Source organism: Eutrigla gurnardus (genome assembly GCF_963514095.1).
Source record: "Eutrigla gurnardus genome assembly, chromosome: 1".
Classification (NCBI taxonomy): domain Eukaryota; kingdom Metazoa; phylum Chordata; class Actinopteri; order Perciformes; family Triglidae; genus Eutrigla; species Eutrigla gurnardus.
In genome coordinates, this window is record NC_139915.1 from 33588230 (window position 1) to 33605425 (window position 17196).

A 17196-nucleotide genomic window follows, 5' to 3' on the forward strand; every position below is an offset into this window, starting at 1 on the left:
ACATCCCATCCATTGTCTGTGTAAGAAGACGTGCAATGCCTTGGCGTTGCGGCGAGTTTTGAGAGACGGGCGCCGCCTCCCGCAAGCTCTGGAAAATCTTTTAAACTGATGGTTGTCGATCTAAAATAAAGAAAGCAACTGCGTAGCTTATTTCTCGCATAGAAAGTTTCCAGAAACACATTTCGGTGAACTATTTTCGTAAAATAAGAGAACGTTTTTTTAATTATCCCGGTAATTTTTCTGCGTGAGAAATTCTAGATGTGGCGTGCGAGCGTGTGAACAGGTTGAAATGCGTGAGACTTGAGAGCCATGTGAATTTGCAAACAAAGTCAACGCAAAGGTGAATTCAGGCGACGCGACTAGCGCCGTAGAGAAGTTCAAATGAGGAGACAAACGTTTGTTTTGAACAATAGAACTACAGCGGTAAAAAAAAAATAAGAAAGAAAAATGACTATATTAGTTACGACCGACTGTTAAATGTGATGTTTCATGCAGGAATAGAGAATGCTGTTTTCAGCCTCTCAAACATGAAGTTCACAATAAACTGAATACCATTTGGGATTTTGACTGACAAAGCAAGATAATAAAAGACATAATCTCACAATTTTGTAATTGTGAGTTTCAGCCCCGTTATACAAACATACTCAGGTGGGAGCTGTTGACTGAACTGTATATAAGATCACCCGTTGGTTTGTGGGCTTTGTTTTTTTAAGCCTCAAGTTCGGCATTTTGGACATCACCATCTTGGATATTTGTCAACCAGTGAAAGAAGTGACCATATTTGGACTGTGGAGGAGCAACGGGTGGATCTGACGAATACAAGCCTGAGCCGTAATCTTACTGGATCTGGATTCATCTGGACAGTTAGCTTCAAAGTTAGTCATCTTGGCCCCTCCTCTAAACTGTTGCTTGGTTAGCTTGCTGTTAGTTTACAACTTGCTTTCAAACTTTCTCTGGTGTTATTAATTTAGTTCCTGCTTAATAAACGGTAAGCATACTTTTATGAACTCTAATGCTCATTTGTACCAAAGCTTAAAATGCTTTGGATGTTTTGGCCACTAGCTAAAAGGAGCTGTAGGAGAAACAACCGCCGCCCCGCCACCTGCTTACACAGCCGTTCCAGGATGTAGCCTGTTAGCAAACAATTAGCAACATTAGCCTCCGTTTGGGGTTGTGTTTCCTGGAGCAACCTTCACTCTCCTTTTAGCCCTGCTTTGTCGGCAACACCATCAGGAACGCGGTGATCGGCTGCTCCATTCATGCTTCACCATCAATAGCTACAACTACTACTTGGCCGAGTGACGACCAATCATATTCACTCAGGTGTAACAGCTCATAACCTGACACCGTCCTCATGTCAACACACCTCCCTACCGAACACTGATGTTCCTGTTAACGATCATTAGCTCGTCAGTGGGCCGACGCAGCAGACGCCGGATTGTGGGTGGAACCCCCCATGATAGCAGATCAGACTAGTCCAGATCCGGTGGATCAGCTCTAAGGTTTTCTCTGAGTGGTTCACGGCAAATGTACAGTGAGAATAACCTTTTTGACAGTATATTGACATCATAGCGGCGATATTACTACGGTTTCCATGTCTATATCTGTAGAACATGTCACAGGAAGGAGAAGAAAGTTAATGCTTAAAAATGGATTCCCTTTCAAAATAAAAGCCCTCTGGCATCTTTCTGCTGCCAGACTCCCTTCATCAGTTGCTAGAAGGCTTCTTGTCTTCTATTCTGAAACTGGCAGTGTTGTGACATAGACCAGGTTTAGTGTTTTTCTGGGGGGTACAGAGGATCTTGAGGGGAGATATCTGGTCAACAGTCGATGCCACTGACAGTAGAAGTGATGAAGTTCATCTGAAAGCTGGAAACCTGAAGCAGGTGTATGTGTATAGATATATATATATACAGTATATATATATATATATATATATGTATATGTATCAATGACTGTTACTCTGCACTGACTGATTGACTGACTGGTTGATGAAGTGTCTGGTACACACACACACACACACACACACACACACACACGTGCACACACACACTTTCCCTCCATTGTCTGGATGCCAGGCTGATGTGTAACCCCCCCCCCCCCTCCCCCTCTCAGCCTTCTATCACTGTAAATTTAGCAACAGAAGCTTCTCAGCTGCTCCTTTCCTAAACCTGAGCCCTCCTCTTCCATCCACAGTATTTCACCCATCTCCTTCTCCAGGGTCAAGCCTGCCCCCCGACCCCCCCGGCCTCCCCCCCCCCCCCCCCCCCTCCCCCCCACACACACCTCTCGCTCTCATCCCACAGCCAATAAGGTCCTGATGAGCTCAAGTATCACTATAACACAAGGACTTATTCTCTGAGCGGAGGCTGCAGGTTCTGACAGACCTTCGTCTCCATCGTCCAAGGAGCTTCTCTTCCTCTCTGAGGTAAGACCACCGAGACCCAAACTCACCTGAGGTCACTCCTCACTTCTAAAACATGATTTCTTTCTTCCTTCAAGCCATCAGTCAGCAACAGGATTTCAGTTTTTTATTATTTTTTATTGTCTTTGTGTGCAGCGGCAGCAGCAGCAAACAGGATCTTGTCGTCTGTCGAGCCGTAACCTCAGGAGGGTCGTCTGAAATAGTCGCGTTCCCGCCGCATGTCTGACACGTGTACTTCATGTTTTGGGGGGGCGGAGGGCAGGAGTCCAGTTTCCTGAGTGTAGAATGATTTAGCGTGTATAGTTGCGTATAGTATCTTTAAAATGACGGGGTAAAAGTGAGTAACTCCCTGCCCTCCACTGGCAGGCGTTCTGTGAGATCACAGAGAGTTTGCACCTCCGCGGCGTTGAGGTGCTCGGCTGTGAAGCTGTGAATCACAGCCACGGATGGATTCATTATACCTGCAACACCATTGTTCTCCTTTGTTTGTTCATCTTAAATATCTTTTCATCTGCCAAATACTTCATCAGGCCGTCGCTAAACCCGCGACCCGCCAAGCGCTCCAGTTTGAATCCCATAATTCCTGTGGATATGTGGCGGATGGGCGCCAAATATCCCAACTACACGTTGTGATTATCTTCTGCCTCAAAGAAACTCTTTGAATGGCTGAAACATGTTTCTCCACTTTGTTATATTGATATGTTTTGTTGCTTTCCTGCATATTCTGGTTGAAATGTTGCATTGATCAAATGTTTGGTTTAAATTTGGCTCTTTTTTAGACTGATGACGATCTACAGTACTCTGTGTGTCTATAACAGAAAGTGTTAGATTCTCTTCTTACAACCTCGTCGGTGTGTTAAACTTTAACCTTTATTCCCTCACCCCCTCGGGGTCACCTTGAAAACCAGATCGGCCTCTAAGAGAGTGTTTTGGAAAAAGGTCTGCTGACGGAAAGCAAAAAAAAGTGCTGGACTTGATTTGGACTGGTCCCTTCGGTCAATCTGTCTCATGTTTGCATTTCAATCTAAATCGGCTCCAGATTGGCTCGCGATGCGATCTTCCGCCTGCGATCGGTCTTTCGGTTTCAGCCCAGGAGTTTTAGTTTTCAGAAGGACTCAGAAACTTCTCACACCGGAGAAGAAGTGAAGCGGCCGCCCACTAAATATATACAGGGTGCCGAAGTGTCGGTATGCGTTGAGCGAATGCTGGACACACAGAGGTGAGGCCGCTGTCAGCTGTAGGTCGATCAAAGAGATGTTTTTTTGTTTTTTGTGTCGGCTGTTGGACGGCCGAGGACCTCCCGCCAGACCGAGGGCCGAGGGATTAAAACTGCTATTTGGACGCCGTTCCTCGGCTGATGGGTGGAAATATGATCCAGAACTAATCCTCGAGTCCTCTGCAGCTGTGCTCACCACTACGTGTGAAAGAGTCATCCAAAGACACTTTATTTATATATTACAAATATGATATATAAGAATATACAGTGAGAGCAGGAACATTGTCTCCAACAGAGTGGCTCCTTGTCCCCCTTTAGGACTTGGAAGTGATGCTTCATAGCCAGCGAGTCTCTGGTGGATTAGAGTGGCATTTCCCTCATATGGGACCGGAGTTTGGTGGATTTAAATCCGGGAACGAGGTTCATAGATCAATTCAGATCAAGCAGGTTTATGGACACATGAACACAGGAACAGAAAATGTATACAGAAACATTTTCAAAAGAAATCTGCTCATTTGTTTTCTTGCTGGGATGGAAACTCTCTATGAAGCTTCATACAGCAGTGAGCAGACGTATAGGTGACGACATGCAGCAGTCGACGTGCTGGTAGATTAACCAGGATAGAAGTAGCTGTTGGATGTTTTAGTCATTGTTCAGTATTTTAAGAACCAAAGGGAGAGAAAACCCTGTAGATATAAAACCCAAATGTTCTGCATGGTTGGAAACCTCTACATGTATTAATATGAAAACATCAGCTCTGTTGTGTTTTTAGGTAAACTGACCTTTGAGGTGTTGTCGTCTGGTAGGTGACAACAAACATCTAAAATATGAGGTCAAAGTACCAAATCAACAGGAGAGAAGCTTCAAATACTCTCTAAGCTAAAAGTAGCCCAGGTGACATCAGTGATGATGATGATGATGATTGTGGACCTAGACTGGATCCTCATGAGGATCAAATGTTTAGGTTTAGGCAACAAAACGACTTGGTGAGGTTCAGAAAAAGATCCTGTTTTTATAAACGAGTCACTTTCACACCAGACACAAACACTGGTCTCCTGTGTGAAAGTCCCTCCCAATGTGGATTTTGATTAAATGTATTTGTGATATGTTTTTTAAAAAAAAACATAATCTGAAGTTTCTTCCTTCTAAACTGACGATGCAGTGTCGTTGTATGTGAATGTGATTTAGAGACCAGCACCACTAAAGCTAACTAATTAACACAATATTCTGTCATTATTCTCCAAGTCTTGATGTTGCCAGGCAACAAGAAACATCTCCCTATAAAACACTTTTTTTGTGTTTGTGTTTATTGTATGGAATAATAATCCAATGAGTTAAAAACACGTTAATGTTTGAGCTTCAGAGCCCGGCTAATTGTTTTCCAGTCTTTATGCTAAGCCTAAGCTAAGCTAACCATCCCCTGGCCTAACCTAACAAAGCATGGCTTCACACTTTTCACTGATCACCATCATTATGGAGTTATTTCAGCATCCTTTTGATATGATTATTGCAATTAAATAACAGTTTAAGTTGGGTTCATACCGCTGTAGTAAACCAGCCGATGTGTATCTCGCTAGATACAGGGGATATAGCGTGGTGAAATTCACCGAGCACCTTTGGGTGATGAACTCTGATAGGACGGTGTTTGTTTACCCGACGTACAACATGTACAAAGCAGCAACAGTGGTTGTTTCACCTTTTATCAAACAGATTTCAAGTTTATTAATTACTAAATACTTGGTAATTTATTACAATAAATTACTGTAAATTTTGTAATGTATTAATTTTCATTACTAAATTAGTAAGTAATTCTGTGAACGACTTACAGAAGTTCACCAGACTCTTTGGTTTCTCCCTCAGGTGTGAAGTCTGCTGCCAACATGTCCGACACTGAGGAATTGTAAGTTTTAATACATTTCATCAGTTTTTAACTTTATTAAAAACAAAAACAAACGTTGATTGATTTGTCTCATCTCTCATCTTTTAGGGATCAGGTCGAGGGTAAGTGGCACCATCTCAGTTTGATTGATTGTATGTAGAGACAAAGTAGGCGAGCTGTGTGGCTTTATTAAGCATTATCATATAAGATGTTAATGTGTTAAAGCGTGTCACATAAATGTTTTTAGAGTTTAGAGAATATTTAAATGTAATTGTTAAATGACACCATGTTATATTTGTTTCTGTTGTCCCACCTTTCGCCTCCTTTTTCCCCCCAAATCCTGAAGAGGAGGAAGGTAAAGACGACTGAATCGGTTCCACGTTTGAGATCTTTTTTGATTTCTCTCACTAATGTCAGCTGCCTGTTTTCACCCTTAATGCGAAGTGTTTGACGTTGACACCTTTTTAATGAAGGACGCACTAACATCCGCACACATTTAATTACATTTAGACTTGCGGCATTTTTACCTGAATGCAAAGTGGAACACGTGAACGTATTTTGGTTTAATAGTTGATGCAAGTTAAACCGAATTATTCTGCTTTGTTTGCTTTTGTTTAACGTTATCAAGAACATTTTCATTAAATGTCTTCTTTTTAAAAATAAAGAAAAGTGGTAGATGTTTTTTTCCGGCAGGTAGGACGCTAACTAACACACAGCCGTCAGTCAAACACGTCCGTGTTAAGGGTGACTTTTTTGTTTTTCTGACCGAGTGATGTTTTTCGAAAATTCACATGGTTGAGAAAAAAATGCCAGCGAGCTTCTGTACGCTCTCTGCATTTGTTTTCTCCATATGTGACATGTTTACGTTGTCGTCTGTTGATGTCACATCAATGCGCCCGTCGTTGACCTCATTCACTCAACGGCCATATTTCTAACAGTGGAGATGGAAAACTACCAGGAGTACCTCTTTAATACTTTATATTTATTCCAATTTTTTTTATTATCATTATTATTATCTTTGGCACAGGAATTTCCTTCAGGGTTGATAAAGTAATATCGTAAAAAACAATTGAACCCACGGCACTACTTAGCTTCCGTATTAGTTTCTTATGTTGTAATTTTTAATCATCATGTCACAATAATTTACTTCGGGGTTGCTAAAGTTATATCTTATCTTTCAAAAAATAGCAGCTTACCTTCTATACTATCTTGTCTTATCTTAAAAAAGAATTAGCACCAATGGCACCTCTTAGATTCCGTATTCTTATTCTTATCTGTTGGAATTTTTGAGTTTTTGAATCTGTGGCATAAGAATTTCCTTTAGCTTCTGTATTCTTTTTTTATGTTGTAATTTTTGATCAATCTCTGGCACAAGAATTTCCTTCAGGGTAAATTAAAGGGGTAAACGTATCTTAAAATAATATTGCCCATGGCATCTCTCAGCTTCCGTACTCTGTACGGCCAAGGAGGAACTTTGAAACTTGCTTCTTCTTCGGGACGTTTTCCACCTCCACAGTTCAACATGGCTTCTGTGTGAAAGGTCACCTGACCTTCTCTCATCATCATGTGTTTCTCTCTCTCCAGCAGCTCTCTGTCCCTCGCTCACCCATCCGTCCCCTCTGTAACTAAAGTACTCTCTCACTTTCTGTCATGTCTGTGGTCTCCATTAACGGCCTCCTCCTCCCTCCCTCCTCCCCCCCCACCGGCGGTTTGGTGCATGCTGCGTGCCCGTAGCCCAGGAGGAGGTAGTAGAAGTAGAAGTAGCCCCTGAGGCGGAGGCCCAGGTGGAGGCAGAGCCAGAGGTAGAGCCCGAACCAGAACCAGAACCCGAGGAGGTGCAGGAGGAGGAAGGTACGTGGTCTTTGTTCACCGTTCTCCTGCAGGACACTCGTAGCGTCGACCGTCCTGTCGGCATCAACACGCTGCAAAACATATCCCGCCTCACAAGGCCAGAGTCTTTCACACCCCCCTTGTGTTCATTCTGGTTTTACTTCTAAAAATAAAGACATATCAGCGTATTTTAATAATTTACCCAACAGTCTCTTTTTCAGCAATAAATACTTAATCACCCTCCTACTAATGAGGAAAGAGACATTTTTTTATCTTATTACTGGTTCTTTTTTTCTTATTACCTGGTTTTAAAGTGATAGGAGAAGAAACTCCTGAATGTAATTTTCGTTGATAGAAATCTGCCGGTTTGTGGAAATATTCTCCAGTCAGGAGTCACATTTTCTTCATTTTATGTATTAATTAAAAAGATGTAATCTGAGAGACTCCATTGTCTTGTGAGGTTTGATATTTTTGCAGTTCACTAATCTAGTTCCCCGTAGCCCTTTCCACCGGAGTCACCTTCTGATGGCGTTGACGCTTTGAAGCAACAAAGCATCAGCACTATCTGCCGTGGTTAAGTCTCCGATCATCGGACGCTCCGACGCCGTCGTCCCGCTTCGTCATGCCGGAGACGCACGTGTCATCTCGTTATCCAGACGCCATGTTGCCTCGCACATGGCCGCGGCTAACCCTGTTAGCTTTAATGCCGCTGCTGAGTCAGCATTTTATTCATTAATGTGTCATGAATATATTTACATATGTTATATATGATACATGTGACAATATTTTATTTTTATTTCTCAATATATACAAAAATATTTCCTTTTTCTTTCTTTTTTTCTGTTTTTTCTTTCCTTCTTCTTAATTTTTCCTTAATTTATTCTTTCTTTCTTTCTTTATATTAATATATTTCGTCTATCAAATACACTCTGACTTCTTAACAATCATAAGTCCTGGTTTGTCCTCAAATACAACAGAAAACCAACAAATCCAAACGTCAGCTCAAGCTTCGATATAACGACCACAAGCTTCCGTGTAGCATGGAAACGTTCTGTCCTTTAGTCCGGTTCTGACGAAGAACCCCAAAAGATACTTTTGAGGTTCTTCGTGGCAGCAAACGTCCGGGCTTTGCTCCATGAAACGTCATCACCATGAGTGTTATCTGAGTGTTTTCTGACTGTTTCTGACACAGCAAACAACATGTGTTGTTTCCAGCGTCTCTGCTCGATGTCACAAGTGTGTTTTTGAACATGTGTATATAAATGTTGAAAGGGGAGAAGAAAAAAATCTGCTTTTACATGAATCAACTGCCCAACATCCTGTTTTCTGACCTGTTTTTCATGAAGGCCGTATCCGCAGAAAGCATGATGGGTAATTTCAGTCATGTAAAAGCTTCTGCTTCTTCTTCTTGGCCTCCCTTCAGTCCATGTGTAGCATCTTTCTTTACATGCGTAGAAGAAGCTTTTACGTTGGGGGGATGTGAAGGATAAATGTTGGTTTTAATGCTTTTGTACGATGTGTTCGCGTCGCTGCAGAAGTCCCCGGTTCACTGCTCGCCTGCTGCTAACGCTTTGCTTCCACTGCTGCAGCACTCAGGAAAGAACGATATATCTGCAATAATCAATATTGTATGGAAGATCAATGATGTCTACATTAAACCCAAATCAATCAAGGGCAAAATGTGAAATATGATACACATTTTTTTTTACTTTTAGATCACATCCCAGTCATATTTTGCACCTTTTTAAAAAATGTATTCTGCAAAAAAAAAATAATACATGCATTTTTTGTATTTTTTTATAAAAAAAATGTCTTCCTGGAAAACCATATGATGGGTGCTTACATCAGCTAGTAGCCAATTTCAATTAAAATGATCATGACATCCATCCAACAAGGAAGGTCAAGGTCAATTAGAAGGTTATTTTTTATTTATTTTTAGTTATATATATTTTTTGTCTAAACGTAACCAATTAGTTTGGTAGCATTTTTGTTTTGTTTCAATTTTCTAATAATTTAAAACCAAACTATGATGGATTTTTATCTGATGGAGGTTTTTAATGTCGTAGCCATTTAAAGTCACTACAACTATGTTTTTTTTGTTTGTTTTATTTTTTAACTAAAGGTAATTAATTAATTTTGCAACGTTTTTTGTAGTTATTTTTGTATTTTTTCCATTTACAATCTTCATTCTCACTCGATCGGTCCATACAGTATAGAAAATAAAATATATTTTTTAATCATACAGCCAGTAAAGTCAGAAAAATAGATATTTAGGAAATAAACTTCTGAACTAGCAGTCAGAGCGTACGAGCCGCCCGCCGCCGCGTTGATGCATGATGATGTGGGACTTCTGCAGCGGCCGTCTGTACATTTAAAGACTGTGAAAGTTAAAATGCTTGATAAGAGGAGCAGGCCGGCCGGTCCACTAATCACTCTGTTCTGCTCTTGCTTTGGACGCTCGCTGCATGCAGACTACGAGGAGGAAGGTATGTACTTCTGCATTCTCTGTTTCTGTTTCCCTGTCGGCCACTCGATCACACCTTCATGAATACGTTGCTTGAGAGAGAGAGAGCGAGTTGGCGGAATTTAACGCCGTGGAGGAACAGAAATGCTGAGTCATGGCTACGGGCCCCACTGCTCATCACTGCTTCTTCTTCTTCTCTTCTTTGCATGAATGTGTCCTGCCAGAGGACGATGGCGATCAAGATGGTAGTTTGTATTTCCTGCTGAGTCCGCTGTCGCTTTGCCTGCGTTTCTTTTTTACTTCCTGTGTTGTTTTGTTGTTGTTTCTAGTGTGAGGACCCCATTTTTAATCACAAACTTGTTATCTAAATAATATAAAAATCCCAGTTTCATTCATTTATTTCTCACCATTCACATCAATTAACAGTAGATGAGCCGTCACTGTTGTGGAAAAAAGTGTGCTATAAAAAAGAAATCCTGATCCTGATTGGAGTCTCACACGGTCAGATTATGTTGGTTTGATTGACACACTAATGCACCACGGATTAACACATGGAGTACATACGAGTACTGACAGCACTGAAACAGTAACAGGAAGTGGAGCGCCCCTGGTGGACACTGTTGCTAAACTAGAGTTTTTTTCCCCCGATTAACCAGCAGCCTCTTGGTCTCCCGCCATTATCGTGTTTCTAACCATCTTTTTTTTTATCTTCTCTCCCCGTTAACAAAACAAACAAAACAGAGGAGAAGCCAAAGTTCAAGTGAGTACCATCATGTTCTCGCCACTAGATGGCGCCAAATCCGACACGCTGTCCCTTTAAGCGACTCGTTCTAACGTGAATGTTATTTTCCTTCAACAGAACTTCTGCCGCCCCGAAGATCCCCGACGGAGAGAAAGTGGACTTTGATGTTAGTCTACTTTTTTTTTTTTGTTGTCGATTGTTCCTACGACAACATGTTTCCATGCAAAAAAAAATTTTTTTAAATCCCATCAGGCTTTGCTGCAGCAGCAGCTTTTATCCACCTCTCTCTCTCTCTCTCTCTCTCTCTCTCTCTCTCTGAAACATGCTATTTGACCTCCTGCCCCTCCCTTTCCCAAAAAACCCACTCACAGTTGTTATAAACACATTAAAAGCAGGAGAAAAGCAAGTCCTCTTTGTTTCGTGTTCTTATTACAGGACATCCAGAAGAAACGTCAGAACAAAGACCTGATCGAGCTGCAGTCGCTGATCGACCTCCACTTCGAGAGCAGGAAGAAGGAGGAGGAGGAGCTCATCGGCCTCAAGGAGAGAATCGTGAGTTTTTACACATGATAACCTGCGTTGGTGTTTCTATGTGTATAAGGTGGTTTTCAAAGATCCCAGATGTTTGGACCGATAAGAATAGGCTGGTCACGTGACAGGAAGCGACTGCAGCGTGGTGTTTCTGGTTTTCCTTGCAGGAGAAACGCCGCGCTGAACGAGCCGAGCAGCAGAGGACCCGAGCTGAGAAAGATAAAGAGCGGCAGGCCAGACGGGAGGTCGGTGCTCGTTAACAGCGTTCTTCTGATTGGTCTGATTGAGTACTCATTGAGTGTATGTTAACGTCATTTGCACCTTATTGTTTTCTGAGACTAGTTTATATTTACACTCTTCTGTGTTGCTGCTGCTGCTGCACAGCATTTCCCCTCAGAATGAATGAATCATAAATCATCTTATCTCTTCTGAACTCTTTTTAATTTAGCTGTGAAACAGCGTCACACTGCCCTCTTCTGGTTCGGGGTTTCAAGTGTTTCGCACATTTCTTTATATTTGCACTCCTCCCACTTTTACTGCAACAACTGCAGAGCGTTTTCCCTCAGGATGAATAAACTGTCTTGTTATCTTAACTCTTCTCATCTTATTCTTGTGTTATTTTATATCTTCTCATCTTATTTTATATGTTGTCATCTTTTGTTATTTTATATTATCTAATCTCATTTTGTCTTATCTCATATTGTTCTAATATCTAATCTCTTCTTATCTTATATCTTCTTGACTTATTTAATACCATCTTATCTTAATTTATGTGTGTTGCCCATCTCGCCACACGTAGTAGTGATGTCAGAGTGTAACAAGTGACAAGTGTGTTGTGTTCACTTATGATGTAGGTTCCATATTATACCACTAGGTGGTGCTATGAGTAATTCCATAGTAGTCGTTAAGGGGAACTTGTTCTGAGACCTGCATGTGAATGGGGAATGTGCAATGCTGCTATGATTAAACATCCATTACCATCCTTCATGATACTCCATTATTGGACATCCAAACCTTACAAAGTGATAAGTTCATTCAGTGGAGCAGACGCTGTTCAGTTCCTCTGTTTACTTTGTGGAATTGTGATTTTTTTCTTTAAATGAATGTTTCAGGCTGAGCGGGTGAGAAAGGAGGAAGCCGACGCCCACAGGAAGGCCGAGGATGAAGCCAAGAAGAAGAACGCTCTGAGCAGCATGGGGTCCGGCTACAGCAGCCACCTGCAGAAGGTGGGTTTTACATATATTATTCAAATCTTTATTATCATCATCCTCTCAGAGTGGCGTCATTTTAACCGCTCACTCCTTCTTCTAGGTCGAACAGAAGAGAGGCAAGAAGCAGACGGAGAGAGAAAAGAAGAAGAAGATCATGGCCGACAGATGCAAACCCCTGAACGTCGACGGCTTCAGCGAGGACAAGCTGAGGTAGCCAATCACGGTCCAGCGCCGTCGTCCCTGTGTTTTAGGGTAGAGTCTGGGTTTACGAAAGATCCGGCTCGGGTTGAAATAACCGAGGAAGTGGCGCTACTTAAGTATGGAAGTTACATTGACGTCACATGAGACATGAACAAGAGTCTCCTGGGTGAAAGTCTGGTGTCATCAGACCCACCTGAACCTGAACCCGAACCCAAACCTGAACCTGAACCTCCTTCCCATAATGCTTTCTGTACATCACAGATGGCGGATCGGCTACGTGGATTACATACGACTCCTAATGCATTACTGTTTGTTGCTATGGCAACGGTCACTATGAGAACAGCTTGTCCACCCAGTGATGGGTTCACCACCTCGTCTCAGAGTGGGTTTCTGATTAAGATGCCTGAAAATAAAATAACCTTCTCTGGAATTTTGAAGCTTTAACGTGTGTTAAAAAAAAATCACGTGACTGTAGCGTAGTTAGCCTAACGTTAGCTTTCTACTTCTGCCGTCATTATTCACACTTGAAAAATCACAAACCAGTACCAGAACCAGTGTGACGCTAACTTGTAAAAATAATCTACAAATAATTCTCAGCTGTCGGTTGAATGTTTGTTTGCTGGTTTCGTGTTTTTCAGGGAAAAGGCGAAGGAGCTGTGGGAGTGGCTTCACAGTCTGGAGGCCGTGAAGTACGACCACTGCGAGAAGCTCACGAGACAGAGATACGAGGTGAGTGACGAGATGCTGCGACGCTCTCCAGCCTCAACACCAGCTTTAGCTAGCTGCCGTCATGACGCTAGCATTGTGTTTACGTATTTTTTGAAGGGGATATTATTAAGAATGTAGCCAGGGCGACTTCACCGAGATGTTTCCAGAAACTCAAACGTCCCCCAAAAGAAATCTGACCAATCAGTTAGCAAGCGCATGGCGTTTACGACTTTTTCGTTTTTTGTGTAATTCCGATTGCAGTCCGACTAATCGAACCAAGGTCCAACAAGCGCGCAACATGCGTCTGAATATTTCTCCCTGAATCGGAAACAAAGCAACTAACTTATAGGTCTGAAGCTACGTAAACGTACAAAATACGTTGTTGGAGATCTGAGTAGGAATGATCGCAATGACTCAAGTGTTTTCACTTTCAGAAGAAAACGTTCTGTCATCCCGACAGTTAACGTCCGACCTGATCTCAGTGGTTAAACTGCATGTTATCGTCTGCGATATCTAAATCACGTTCTTGTCATTTAATGCTAAAAGACGATAATTGTGACCCAGTAGCGGCATAGCGCCATCTCCTGGACGGCAAACGTCTGTTCAATGTCATTGAGTTGATGGGAGTTTCATCTGTCTCCTTTTTTTCCTGCAGTGATATTTATTAACCAAACAAAACTACAACTGAATAGTTTTTCTGTTAGATTTTTGTTTGTTTTTATTGGTTCTGTTTAGTTTTCGGAGGTCAGATTCCTCCCGTGTGACCGCTTGTTTGTGTTTCAGGTCATCTCTCTGAGAAACCGCATCGATGAGCTGCAGAAACAGTAAGTCAGCACAAACTCAATCAAAAGTACATCGCAGTGAAAAAATACTGTGTACAAGTAAAGGCCTTGCATTCAAACTCACTTAAATAAATGTACAATAGTGTTAAAATGTGTAGTACTCATTATGTAGAATCACAATAATGTATATTATTACATTATTGGATCATAATTGATATTAATGTGTTCATCTTCAATATCGTAGCTTAATGTGGAACTGATTTTAACTACTTTATATACTGCTGGGTAGTTTACACTATAATAATGTACTATATAAAATAATATAATATGTTGGTTTGAACTAAATCAATGTAACTTAAGTTTTTAGATAAATGTGGTGGAGTAGTATAAGTTAACGTTAACGGATGTATTACGGTAAAGTACAAGTACATCGCAATTGTGCATTACTTGTACTTTCATTTACATAATAATTATTTATTTAATTTCTCTTATTATTCTCAAAAAGTCCAGTTTGCTTTGGTTTGTTATAATAAAAACTATTATTATACTTTAATAATGTTGTAATGTACGGGTTGGACACTGGGGGGCGATGTTGCTTCAGTGGTTAATTTCTCATCCTGCGCTCTCTGATATATTTACATTTTTTATCATAAATCCACCTCTAACATTCAGCTTGAAGCCACCATGAATCATCACTTTGCACATCTGACTGTGTTTTTTGCGTTTTGCGCTTTGCAGCAGCAAGAAGGGAGCCGCCTCGCGCCGCAGGAAGTGAGCGGCTGCTGAGTGACGGTCTGCCCGGACCGGAGGCGCCTCCCGCCGGCTACAGCGGCGCCTCAGACCCCGGAGACCCCTGGAGCAACTGGACGTCTCAGTGTCTTCTGGATGAATTTAGTTGTAATAAATAAATACATTTTTAAAAATGACATCATTGTGTTCGTGTAAAAAAAACAAAAAAACAATTCAGACAATAAAAAGGCAGAATTATTGATCCTCCATCCTGGATGTTGAAGTTTGTATCAATCAATCTAATTCTCTTGAAAAGAGATTTTAAATATCAGCAATACTTTTACCCGGTTAAATAAAGGTTTAATAAAAAAAACTGTGTTATCTTCTGGTGTTCAGAATGTTTACTTTTATATGACGAGTGAAATATTCAATGTTTCTGATAGCAAATGACAATATTCCCCATTTATAAATCATTGTTCACACATTTCCAGAATCATTTGAAAATCGCCACGGAAATATAAATTCTGATACTGTAAAGCTACGAGAATCAATATTTTCATTGATCATTGTGATGGAGGATTAACGTTGCACACATTTTAATGTCTTTCAGTGCCTTGTTTTGGTTTTTGGTTCTGTTTCAGTGATCCTGTCTTATCAGCATGGTTTTCATTTGTAAATATTCTTGTAAACCCACCGAATGTAGCCGAAGTTAGCGATAAGAGGCAGAGAAAAGAAGGTTTAAATAAAGTTGTCTCGATAGGCTGTAGGCCTTGAATGCTCGGGGTGACGTCACCCATACAGCGTAACGAAAAAACAAATCTTAATTAACTTTAACTTTGACTATTTTTACCAATACTATAACTACCATTATTTATAAATATGGCATGCGCCCTGAACAACATTACTGCACAGCAAAACATTAAATAATGGAGAGGCCTTTTCTAGGGTCCCCCCTTTGCCGGCTCGTACCACTTTACTTCCCCTGGGGGGGGGGCTCTGATTCTGACGTGACGTGACCCCAGAAAAGATGCTGATCACGTCAAAAGGAATAACGCTCTGTGGCGTCCAGGGAAGGGAAAGAAGGGCGGAAGAGGAAGAACATTAGCGGGCAGAAGACAGAGGTACAGTGACGTCACGTGGTGACATGAATAGTTTATCGCGTTGGTGTGGTTACCGCGGTTGGCGCAGAGGGCTAACTTGCTAGCTTACTTTTGGACGACAGTAACCAGATACATCCGGGACATTAGGGACGTTAACGTAAGATGTGTCGTACATTTTGTTGACATCCGGTTAGCCGACGTTTGTCCTGCTTGTAGCCAATTAAAATGCTGCTAGTCTTCTGTCCAATTTTGTTTTTGCAATCATTTTAATGTATTCACTTGTTTCTTTAATATCTTGTTTTGTGAAAAACCTTATTTTTCAATTGTATTTCTAATTTCTTTTATGTCACTTTTTTCTAATACAATTTTTTATTTTGTGGGTTATTTTCTATTTAAAGGGACTTAGGGCAGGATCAAGAAATAAGACTCAACAGTGACACGACGGCCGTTAGGGTAACTGCAGCCATCTGCCAAGCCGGCGCGGTAGCGCGCACAAACTCTTCAGTGCAGCTGATGCTGTGACACGGTCAGGGCCGGAGTGGGACTCATTTTCAGCCCTGGAGTTTCATACCTCAGACCGGCCCACTTTAGATCACGACCTATTATATTAAAATAATGTAATTATAACTTTACATGTTAAGCATACAATAGCGCACTGTTCTCTAAAGCCTTGTAATTCCGTGTATTTTCACACAGCCTTGTGGGCACAAGTGCCCATAGTTCGGCCGTGTTCAGCTGTCTGTTTCCCGGCTGGTTTGCGTGCGGCGCGTCTTGGCGTTTCGCGTTCGACGGAGAGTCCGCCTGTGTGGACTCTTGTGGACCTGGGCGGGCCGGTGTTTTAGTGAGGACCGCGGGCTTTTCACCATGGTCTGGGGGCATCAGGGCCGAGAGTTCGGCTGGGTTCTTGTGTCTATTTACCTGCGGGAATCCCCGCGACGCATACACGTGATACCCACTCCACTCAGTGCCATGACTGAACACCGGCACAAAAATAAATAAAAATAATAATTGAACACCGGCCCTCGCGGCCCAAAAGTCAGACCGGCCCACCGGGAATTGTCCCGGTCCTCCCGATTAGCCACTCCGGGCCTGGACACGGTTATTTATTTACTCGCTGTTCACGTGACTGTTTACTACAAGCCCTCCGCACATGCCTCCGCGGAACTACATTGGTAGCATACATCTGCGAACAGCATCATGTCAAGCGACGAAGTAAGTAAACAAGTGTTTATTTTAGTGTAACTTTAGGATGACGAATTGCCGCTGATAAAACCTTCGTTTTCTTCTTGGTATTACTTTGTAGTGGACTTTGTGTGGTGGTGGGTCGTTTTCCGGCCGAAGCAGAGTCCATTACTACACATACAGTACTTGAGTCCAC

The 17196-nt window shown here is 41.8% G+C and overlaps 1 long non-coding RNA gene and 1 pseudogene across 2 annotated transcripts; both read left to right on the top strand.

Moving 5' to 3' along the window:
• The first annotated feature begins 2281 nt into the window (after nt 1-2281).
• LOC311014508 lies at nt 2282-6476 on the top strand. The gene is made up of 4 exons (XR_014597271.1): nt 2282-2428; nt 5502-5541; nt 5629-5642; nt 5867-6476. It is a non-coding gene; the product is annotated as an uncharacterized lncRNA (long non-coding RNA).
• A 679-nt stretch (nt 6477-7155) lies between these two features.
• Nucleotides 7156-14982, top strand: LOC311014424 (troponin T, fast skeletal muscle isoforms-like; annotated as a pseudogene). Its single transcript, XR_014599386.1, has 11 exons — nt 7156-7371; nt 9822-9836; nt 10556-10574; nt 10674-10722; nt 10992-11108; nt 11255-11332; nt 12200-12313; nt 12399-12508; nt 13138-13228; nt 13991-14031; nt 14728-14982. The product of XR_014599386.1 is annotated as a troponin T, fast skeletal muscle isoforms-like (transcript).
• The last annotated feature ends 2214 nt before the right edge of the window (nt 14983-17196 follow it).